Source organism: Diplotaxodon limnothrissa, linkage group LG19 (genome assembly GCF_057381915.1).
Source record: "Diplotaxodon limnothrissa isolate DT_005_m linkage group LG19, D_limnothrissa_male_GT1.1, whole genome shotgun sequence".
Lineage (NCBI taxonomy): Eukaryota > Metazoa > Chordata > Actinopteri > Cichliformes > Cichlidae > Diplotaxodon > Diplotaxodon limnothrissa.
The window spans coordinates 6,027,096-6,036,270 of NC_140614.1; positions in this window are offsets into that span (position 1 = coordinate 6,027,096).

Sequence of the window (9,175 nt, forward strand, 5' to 3'; positions counted from 1 at the left end):
TATTATACGAATGAGTATTGGGGCCACATTAAGAATAAGTTGAAACCTAATAAGTTGAAATGAAATTTTGTAAAGTTGTAATTCTGCATCTGTCCATTACCAGCCATGTCATTTTGTACAAATCAACTCTTTTAAGTTTGTTTTTTAACAACAACTATTTTTCAGAGAAAAAAGTTGAAATACATTTTCTAAAAATTATGTTCCGACTTTTTTTTTCTCCAAAATACATTTTCAACTTTAATCTCGAAATTGGAATATATTCTCTTTTTTCTATTTCTGTTGCCCAAATACTTCGTGGTATCATTATGGAAACCATAATTGAACAGAAAAAAAATGCAGAAATCTGCTAGTCACAGCAATTTCACCTGCTAGCATTTGTTTGACAAATGAGGGTGTTTTTTAATGTCACAACAGGTATGCTGGACCAACAAGTCCAATAAATGGAGCCCCCACCTCGCAGGTTACTGTATAGGACTTAAAGGATCTGTTGCTAACATCTTGATGCCAGATACCACAGCACGCTTTCAGGGGTGGAGTCCATACCTTGATGGGTCAGGACTATTTTGGCAGCAAAGGGGGGACCAACATAAAATTACCCAGGTGATCATAATGCTGTGACTGACTGGTGTATATAGCATGGCAGTTCAGTCAGGGCCTTGAGTCCAAATAATGATAATTTAGTACAAGATTCTATTAACAAACAGTATTATTTATAAGTAGTAGTAGTCTTATAATAGTAGCAAGTAGCAGTTAGTTTGTTACTGATGATTTACTTATTGTAGTGTGAGAAGTGGCAGCACTGTTTCATTACAAGTGCATTAGGCTTAATTTTAAGTTAAAAAAAAGAAAAATATTCACATGACTTTCTGTTTCTCGACACATTTTCACATGACTCACATGAAGTCATTTTAAAACCTTGAAAACACTCTCTCTGTCTCTGTCTTTGTGCCTGTTCTGTCACGCTCTGAATAGAACTATGAAGGAGACTTGTTTGATAATCCTTTATGAAGGTCTGGGCTGGCCTATTGTGTCTGGGTGTGTGCTCAGCTGGGACAGCTGTAATGCTGAAACCCAGCAGGGAGAAGCAGGAAGCTGTCTGAGTATTTATATCTCCCTCTTCTCCAACAATACAAAGCTGTGAACGAGCCAAGTCCAGCAGGATTTCGCACTGAGTCACCCCAAAACCATCCCAGCAAAATCTTATCTTTATTATGGTTTTATATTGCTTCTTATTGTACAAGTTAGATGGAACGTCCACATAAATTTGGTGTCTGAATGGAGAGAGCAGGGCTGCAAGTAACTCTTATTTTCATGACTCAGTCATTCATTAGTTATTTTTGACAATTATCTTGATTTGTTTAAAACTTGGTGGGACCAGGGGGACGTAAACATGTAATACTGTATATCCACCTGCTTACTCACTCTAATTAATAAATAAACATTTTATTTGGTAGAGTTATTTCATAATCCACAGATCTGAGCAGTTAAAGGTCTTTCTAAATTTGGATATGGTGCCCAAAAATAGTACAGATCAAAACAGAATGATCTGAACATTTGGATTGAGGAGATCCAAACAGGCAAAATATTCACTCTTTTTTATCTCAAAGTCTGTGAGATCAAATGAATGAAATCTTTTATTGATGTGAACAAAGTGATAGTTGATTCAGTGTCATACTGCAGCCTTAAAGTGCCTTTCCTCATGCTGAAAGGTCACCGGTTGGAACTAGCGTGAGTTCATCAGCTCCCTCGACTTCTATCAACGAGTCCTTGAGCGATGCCGCGAACTCCCCCCCCCCCACCCCCACCTGCGTTACCACCGCGTTGCCTTGAACCAGTGCATCATCGGGTGTCTCAAGTGTAAATGCAAAGCGTGCAGACTGTACAGTAAAACCTCTCCCAGGGCTCGTGGTAGCGCCAACGAGCAATTCATCAGACGCAGCCTGCCTCTGCCTGCCTCATGACTTCCTCTCTTTGATGTCAAACCCTGCAGTAATATGCAAAAAAGGTTAGGAAGATGCCGCCAGGCTGGGAGCAATTGCTCCTATGAAGCAAAGAGTGGAGTAGACTGTGTTTCATTTTCAGAGGTCAAAGTCTGCCAGTGAGTTTCATCTTGACACAACAGAACTGTAAATTATATAGTGATACAGCAGCACCGCTGCCTTTCCCTTCATAAAGCTTATCCTTATAAGACAGTTTCTTTCTCTGAAATCAAAGTGTAGTGATGACACACTTTTACTGGTGTATAATTTGTAGCATGAATGTAGATGTAATATGAGAAATATCCATATATAAGCTTGGGGGTCTTATTTATAGAAATATTGATTTATCTAGTACAGTTTAATGTTTTGGAGCAGCAATTTCATACACCAGTTTTATTACAGTTCTAATATTTCCTTCTGCTGGAATTAGTCCAGCAAGAGTGGACATTTACTGAGGTCACAACCTATAGACTGTATATAAAGATGGACAAAATAGCAAGTCTCTGAAAGAATATGCATCGCTACCATTCAGCCTTTCTGCCAGTTCCTTCCAGTAGTCACTTATTGTATTGTAGCTTAGTGAAAAAAACTGCAGTGTTTCCCTAGCACAGGGGTCAGGAACCTTTAACACCCAAAGAGCCACTTGGACCCGGTTTCCAAGCAAAAGTAAACACTGAGAGCCGCAAATACTTTTTGACATCTAAAATGAAGATAACACTGTATATATTGTTGGTTTTTTACCTTTATGCTTTGTGTGAACAACTAAGGTGTGTTGCTTATGAAATCCATGAAGTGCTACAGAGAAAATTACATTTTATTTATGTAATTAACACATTTTGAACTCTTAAAGAAATATAACAAAAGGAAAGCTGAACTAAAATGATCCATGTAGCAAACAAAAACAGTTGTGAGCCGCCACCCTTATATCACCATCGGGCTTTTGGAGCCTTGACCTGACTTTTAAAAAACAACTGAAAAAAAAGCACTATGCTGCTGAAAAGAAAGAAAAATAGATGTTTGCAAAATTCTGCCTAAATATGTATTTTACCTGGTTAATGTGTGTGACGGGGCGTGGTCTGCAGTGCCGCTGTACGGGAGTTGGACGCAGCTGAGCGGCACCCGCAATCACGCCTCGCCGCCTTTACATCTGTGCTCTCTTTGCTGTTGTGTTGTCGGGCTGTGAGCTGCAAAGCTACAGCCGGCTGTATGCGTACAGCAACCGTGTGAAAAGTGGTCAGTAAAGAGATGCTGAAAAGCATGTTCATGCAAACATCGTCGGGTCTGCCGTGATATGTTTACAATGGGACTTCTGCTCCTGAACCTCTGCGCACAGCGTCTGCAAATCGGGGATGTACGAAGTCACTTTCATCTTTACGCAGGACTGTAAGCTGTCGTCTGTGAGGCGTGAGCGGTGTTTGTTTTTAACATAGTTCACAGTGGAGAACAGCTGCTGACATAATGTGGATCCAAAGATCCATAATTGGCCTCTCTGGGGTTGAAAGTCTCGATAAATGCACGCCGTTTCCTACACCGGCTTCCACGAGTGTGACGCTTATTTTGAGCGATGAAAAATAATGAAATATAAAAATAAAATATAATTTTATTTTTATATTTCAATATCACAATAATCTTCCAATTTAGAACTACAAGATAAAAAAGAACTAACATAAATAAAATACACTTCATCTAAATACTTCTAATTTATTTTCCCAAACCACGCGGAGCCGCAGTAGAAGGACTAAAGAGCCGCATGCGGCTCCAGAGCCGCAGGTTACCGACCCCTGCCCTAGCATATCCAGCCTCACAGCAATGTTATTGCTGGCCTTCACTTATTTAAGCACAGGGGTAAATGGTGGCTTATCTGCTTATCTGTGGCAAGGCACAGATGGTCAATGTGGAAAAAACTGGCTGCTTACACAGTGCTGTATCGAAGCATAATAATGGAAAAATGAGTGGAAGGAAAAGGTGCACATGCAACAGGGATGACTTGTTAAGAGGATTGTTGAGAAAAGTTGATTGAAGGACCTAGAAGTGATTCATGAGGAGTGGATTAAGGCTGGTGTCAGTGCATCAAGAGTCACCACCCACAGATGTCTTCAGGAAAGCTTCTGCAACTGTTGTATTCCTAATATTGAGCCACTCCTTGTCTCTTGTTTAAGACACAACATCAATAGCAAGCATGGACTGAAGAGAAACAGAACTGGACTGCAGCTCTGTGGTCCAACGTGTTTTCATATCAAAGGCAATTTTCCAAACATTTGGAACTAAAGGTCCACGAGTCTGAGGAAGAGTGGAGAGGCACAGAAGCCAAGGCACTTACAGTGTGACTGGATGATTTGGAGCATCATGTGATCTGCTGGTGTTGGTGGTTGGTCACTCAGTCATTGAAGACTTCTACCAGAGCACTTTATACTGTCTGTTGACAAGATATATGGAGATACTAACACGTTTCCAGCAGGACTTGGTGCCTAAACTACCAAATGGTTTGCTGACCACGTTATTACTATGCTTGAGTCAACGCACCTAGCCTGAACCCCATACAAAATCTGGGGGGTATTAATGGCTCGAAAACACCCAACCCAATAATACAGATGAACTGAAGGCTATCAAAGAAACCTGGGCTTCAATAACACTTTAGCGGTCCCATAAGCTAATCGCCTCCAGGACACACCACACTGATGGAGCCTCAACTAAGTACTCAAGGTAGAAATGAGCATATTTTCGGCTCAGTTGTTAATACCTTTTTATTCATCTTTGGAGATATTTTAATATTTCAAGGTACTGGTTTTCTGATTTGAATAAACTATAACCTATGATAATCAAAATCAAAATAAATTAGCAAAAAAACAACAACATTTCATAATAAAGTCATAAGCCAAAATGGCAACACAACAAGGTGGAGTGTTGATGAGGATTGAACGCTGACAAATTCAAATTTCAAAAGGTTTATTGAATAGTGACAACCAAACACAGATGGAGATGTCAGCTAAAGGGAATTCTGGGAAATGTTAAAGTTACAGGGACCAGAGCTACTGTGAGAGAGGAGAGCTAGGTTAGCCCAGCTAAATCAGACGTGCGCTCCACAGAAATGTTCCAGAGGGTTATGCATTAGGTTAGTCGGGCTGTTTACTTCAACTGAGAGATTATTTGTTTTGCGTGGGTGAACGGAGCCATGGGAAAGTGGGCAGACAGGTGAGCTGATGTGGAAAGTTCTTTGACAGAAGATTCCAGAGGGAATGGACCAGGTCAACAGGAACAGGGAGGTCACAATGAGTATGGGGCTGCTCCTCTGCTGTACAGGGAGTGCCAAGAAACAGGAAACAGATATTTGACTTGAAAGCCCATAAAAGACAGTGGAGTCATGAAGAAGCCCGATTACCACTCTGAGCAGGCAGACAATCTGGCATAGATTGTATAGACCAAACTGAAGCTGGTCCTAAGCTACTCGCAGGAAACCGACTGTCAAGAACCAGGTGTGTCTGCTGAAGAGCGGGAATCCAGGACTTCCACCACCACCACAATCAGATATTCACCTGTCCAACCCAATGTGGACTTGGATAGAGTGTAAGAACAAATAAACACAACAGTTTATTTGTCGTAGTCCAGCACTGTGGCAAATAAACTGTAATGAACACACAGCAGATAAAGGTTAACTTTTCAAATTACAGAAATATATATCTTAGTAAGTTTCTAATTTATTTACATGAACTAGTAGGCTCTCCTAGGGATGCACCATGACACAAGTTCAACATAGCCAGGCTTTCTTTGTGTTAGCTGGATCAACAAAACCAAGGTCAGCCAGAGATAATGGTTATCACGATGTTGGTTATCGTTTGAGTCATTTTCTATACGTTGAACATTTCCCTGTGCTGCTCATTTAAATCCAAAACCTGCAGCTAGTTCAGTCATGGTGAATGGTGAAGGAATGTTTTTTTTGTTTGTTTGTGTGTTGCTGTTGTTGTTGTTGTTGTTTTTAGGAAAAAGAATGACCTCTAAGTTAAAGGTTGTCTCTGAACCATCTTGGATGGTAACCGTAACCTCATTAACGCGGCAAATCTCCGTTAGCAAGTTCACCCGTGCGTGAGGCTGCACGGCGCTACCGCGTTGACGCCATGCAGCCTCTCTCTGGGCCACGCGATAACTCGCCAACGGAGATTTGCCGCGTTAATGCGGTTATGGCGTTAACGTCATTTTAACGAGATTAACGCTGACAGCACTACTGTTAATATATATTTTTTGACTGCGCCCTCAGTGCTGCTGTTTCTAACTCTTCTGGCACATTACAGCTACGAACCTTTAAAATGATGATACACAGGGGATGACACATTATTCCATTGGTGCATCCTGGTCATCGCACAATGTGTTGGCCGACTGACACTGAACACGACACACCTCCCAGACCCATTGATCTTGCCTCCTAGTGCTCTTCTCTATTTCCTCAAATGCTTTTGTGCTTTCTTCTTGTTGTTGTTTTGAACCTCAGGGCCACCATTGATTATAGAGCTGTGTATCTGCACTGTGGTGCTTTAATTGCCATGATTTTTAATCAAAACAAGTTCCCGTTAATATGACTGATTTATTTGCATATGATACAAACTTTGATACTAAAAGATTACATTTCCTGTGCCTTAAGTATAGTTTAGATGTTTTAGAGCATTGCCATACACGTTCCTTAACAAATGGAGGACGGCATCTGGCCTTGTAATTTATCTCCCGGTTGTAATTGGAATTTTATTTCTAAAGACTTCAGCATATTGAGGATCTCCTGCAGTGCTCAGAGCTCACGGTGAACGCTGAGCCGAGAGAAAGCAGCAGCAGCTCCGCTCTGCATATTCTTGCTTTCTGAAACTTCAAAGTTCCCTCAGACGCAGCCTCAGTCTGCCTTGGACTTTCAATACACCCACTGCTTGGCTAACAGCAATAAAGAAACCCTCATCTTTAATACAGTGCGCCTTCCATTTCTTTCATTAGAACTGATTCTTGTCTGCTGCAACAACACACACACACGCAGACAGAGCATCTAGGAAAGAGAAAAGCATTCTGGTGACCTATTTGGTTATTTTCATCAGGATATGATGACTTTATCTGCTTACTATGAGGGTGGAAGCAATCTATACACACACACACACACACACACACAGATTTAACAAGCCTCCACAGGGGGTCTTTGCTGCAGCAGAGAGCAGCTGGCTGGCCCGGATACTATTAACAGAAGTGTGTGTTTGAGCTGCAGCAAAAAGACATTTTGGCAAAATCTGAAATATGCTATTGTGGATGTGTGCCACACGAAACCCAGTTCTACTCAAAAAATGTGAGGCTCATGAAGGCAAACATGCGAAAGTGGAGTGCGTGCATGTGGAGCTTTAACTGTGCTGTGCCAAGCCGGGATTGGATTTCCACTCTAGAATCATACAAGATATGCTGGATTCGTAAGGCTGGATTAAGTCACATTTTATCAGTGAGATTCCTGAGTGTTCATGGCAAAATACTCACGCTAAAGTCAATTTAAGTTAGCATCAGAGGTTTCAGAGTACCGATAACGACCTGCTTGAGAAACTGACCACATGGGTTGTTTTTGCAGGATGTTATTACAACTTGTAGTTAGGATCTCTAGCAGCTGTTCATGTAAAATATATGTCTAGCAAAGACGTAGTACAGTGCATCGCCGGTAACCTGGAAAATGGAGCTTCCTAAGACGTATTTTAAGGTTGTATTTCAACCCAAACTGTGATTCTTTGCTAGCTCTAAAGATTTAACTTTCATGTTTAAATGTTACCGTGCAAAACTACAGCAACAGAAGGCTAAAAAGATGAGAGTCAGGTGTATTTGATGAATCAGCAACATGGTTGTGTGGCGATTAGCGCTGTTGTCTCACAGAAAGAAGGTCCTGCGTTTGACGCCACCACCAGGCCTTTCTCACCAGGTACTCCCACTTCCTGTAAATTGGCCATAGGTATTAATGTGAGTGCGAATGTTTGTCTGTCTCTCTCTGTTAACTGCATCCCTCTGTCAGATTAGCGACCTGTCCAGGGGGTACCCCACCTCTTGCCCTGTGATCGCTGGAATAGGGTTTGATAAGCAAAAATAATGAATGGCTGGATTGTTCTGTCTCAGAGCGATTCTAATTAAAGTTCATTTCTTGATTGATTTATCCTTAAAAACCACCAAAAATGTGCATAAATTTAGTCGTTAGCGTTGGTAGCATTTGTATGCATGTGTGTCATTTGTGTCTGTAAACATAATAACTCAAAACGCTTTGAATGAATTCTGCTGAAACTCTGTAGAGGTGTAGAGGGGTATATTTTAGGTGAACCTAATGAGTTATTGGTGGAAAATTAACAAAATGAAAATTCAGTGAAAATTCTTACAAGTGTACCATTTAAAGGTTTCAAATATGTTACATTTGACTGCTGACCCATCCTTCAAGGTCAACAGATTGATCTGAAGATCACAGTGATAACAACACTATTGTCATTGTTTGTATTGACATGAATCATTACCTTAGGGATTAATAAAGTATTCTGACTCCGATGAACAAATATAAGGATTCAAAATTTCACATGACAACAAAATAAACTTGTGATCAATATATATAAATTTAAATGGATTTTACTACACAACGAAATGAATGCCACGCATGTACCAAATACAGATAAATTAAAAAGAAGTGTTTAAAACTAGCTAACGTTCAATGAATGCTGTAGTAGCACAAAAAAAGAGTCCACTGTCTCTTTAGTTTTTGTTGTTTGTATTTAGCTGTGGAATGAGTTGTGGAAATGAAGTGAGAAACTAATATTTAAAGGTGCAGTTCAGCAAAATGTATTTTACAGTTTTCATTATGTGCCTGTGATATTATACGTATTATTTTTAGTGCCATTTTGCAGAAAAGAATTGATTTTCACAGTAAAAATAGGGGATTTCTACATATTAAAGATTAAAGTTATGTATTGTTTCTTGAGTAGTTGAATGTTTCTGCTACAGAGATGTAATGTTTTGCATTTAACGATCTATAATACCATTTTTCACCGTAACCGTTCACCTTCTACACTGGGTTTCTGTAGAATCCAGACTCAAAATCAACCTTGCATCGTGACGTAGCGTTTTCAGTTTTCTCACACTGAAAACGTTACGTCCAGATGAACAGAATCAACCTTTTGGGGTTTACTTACCTGGATGATTGAGCATGCATCAAGACA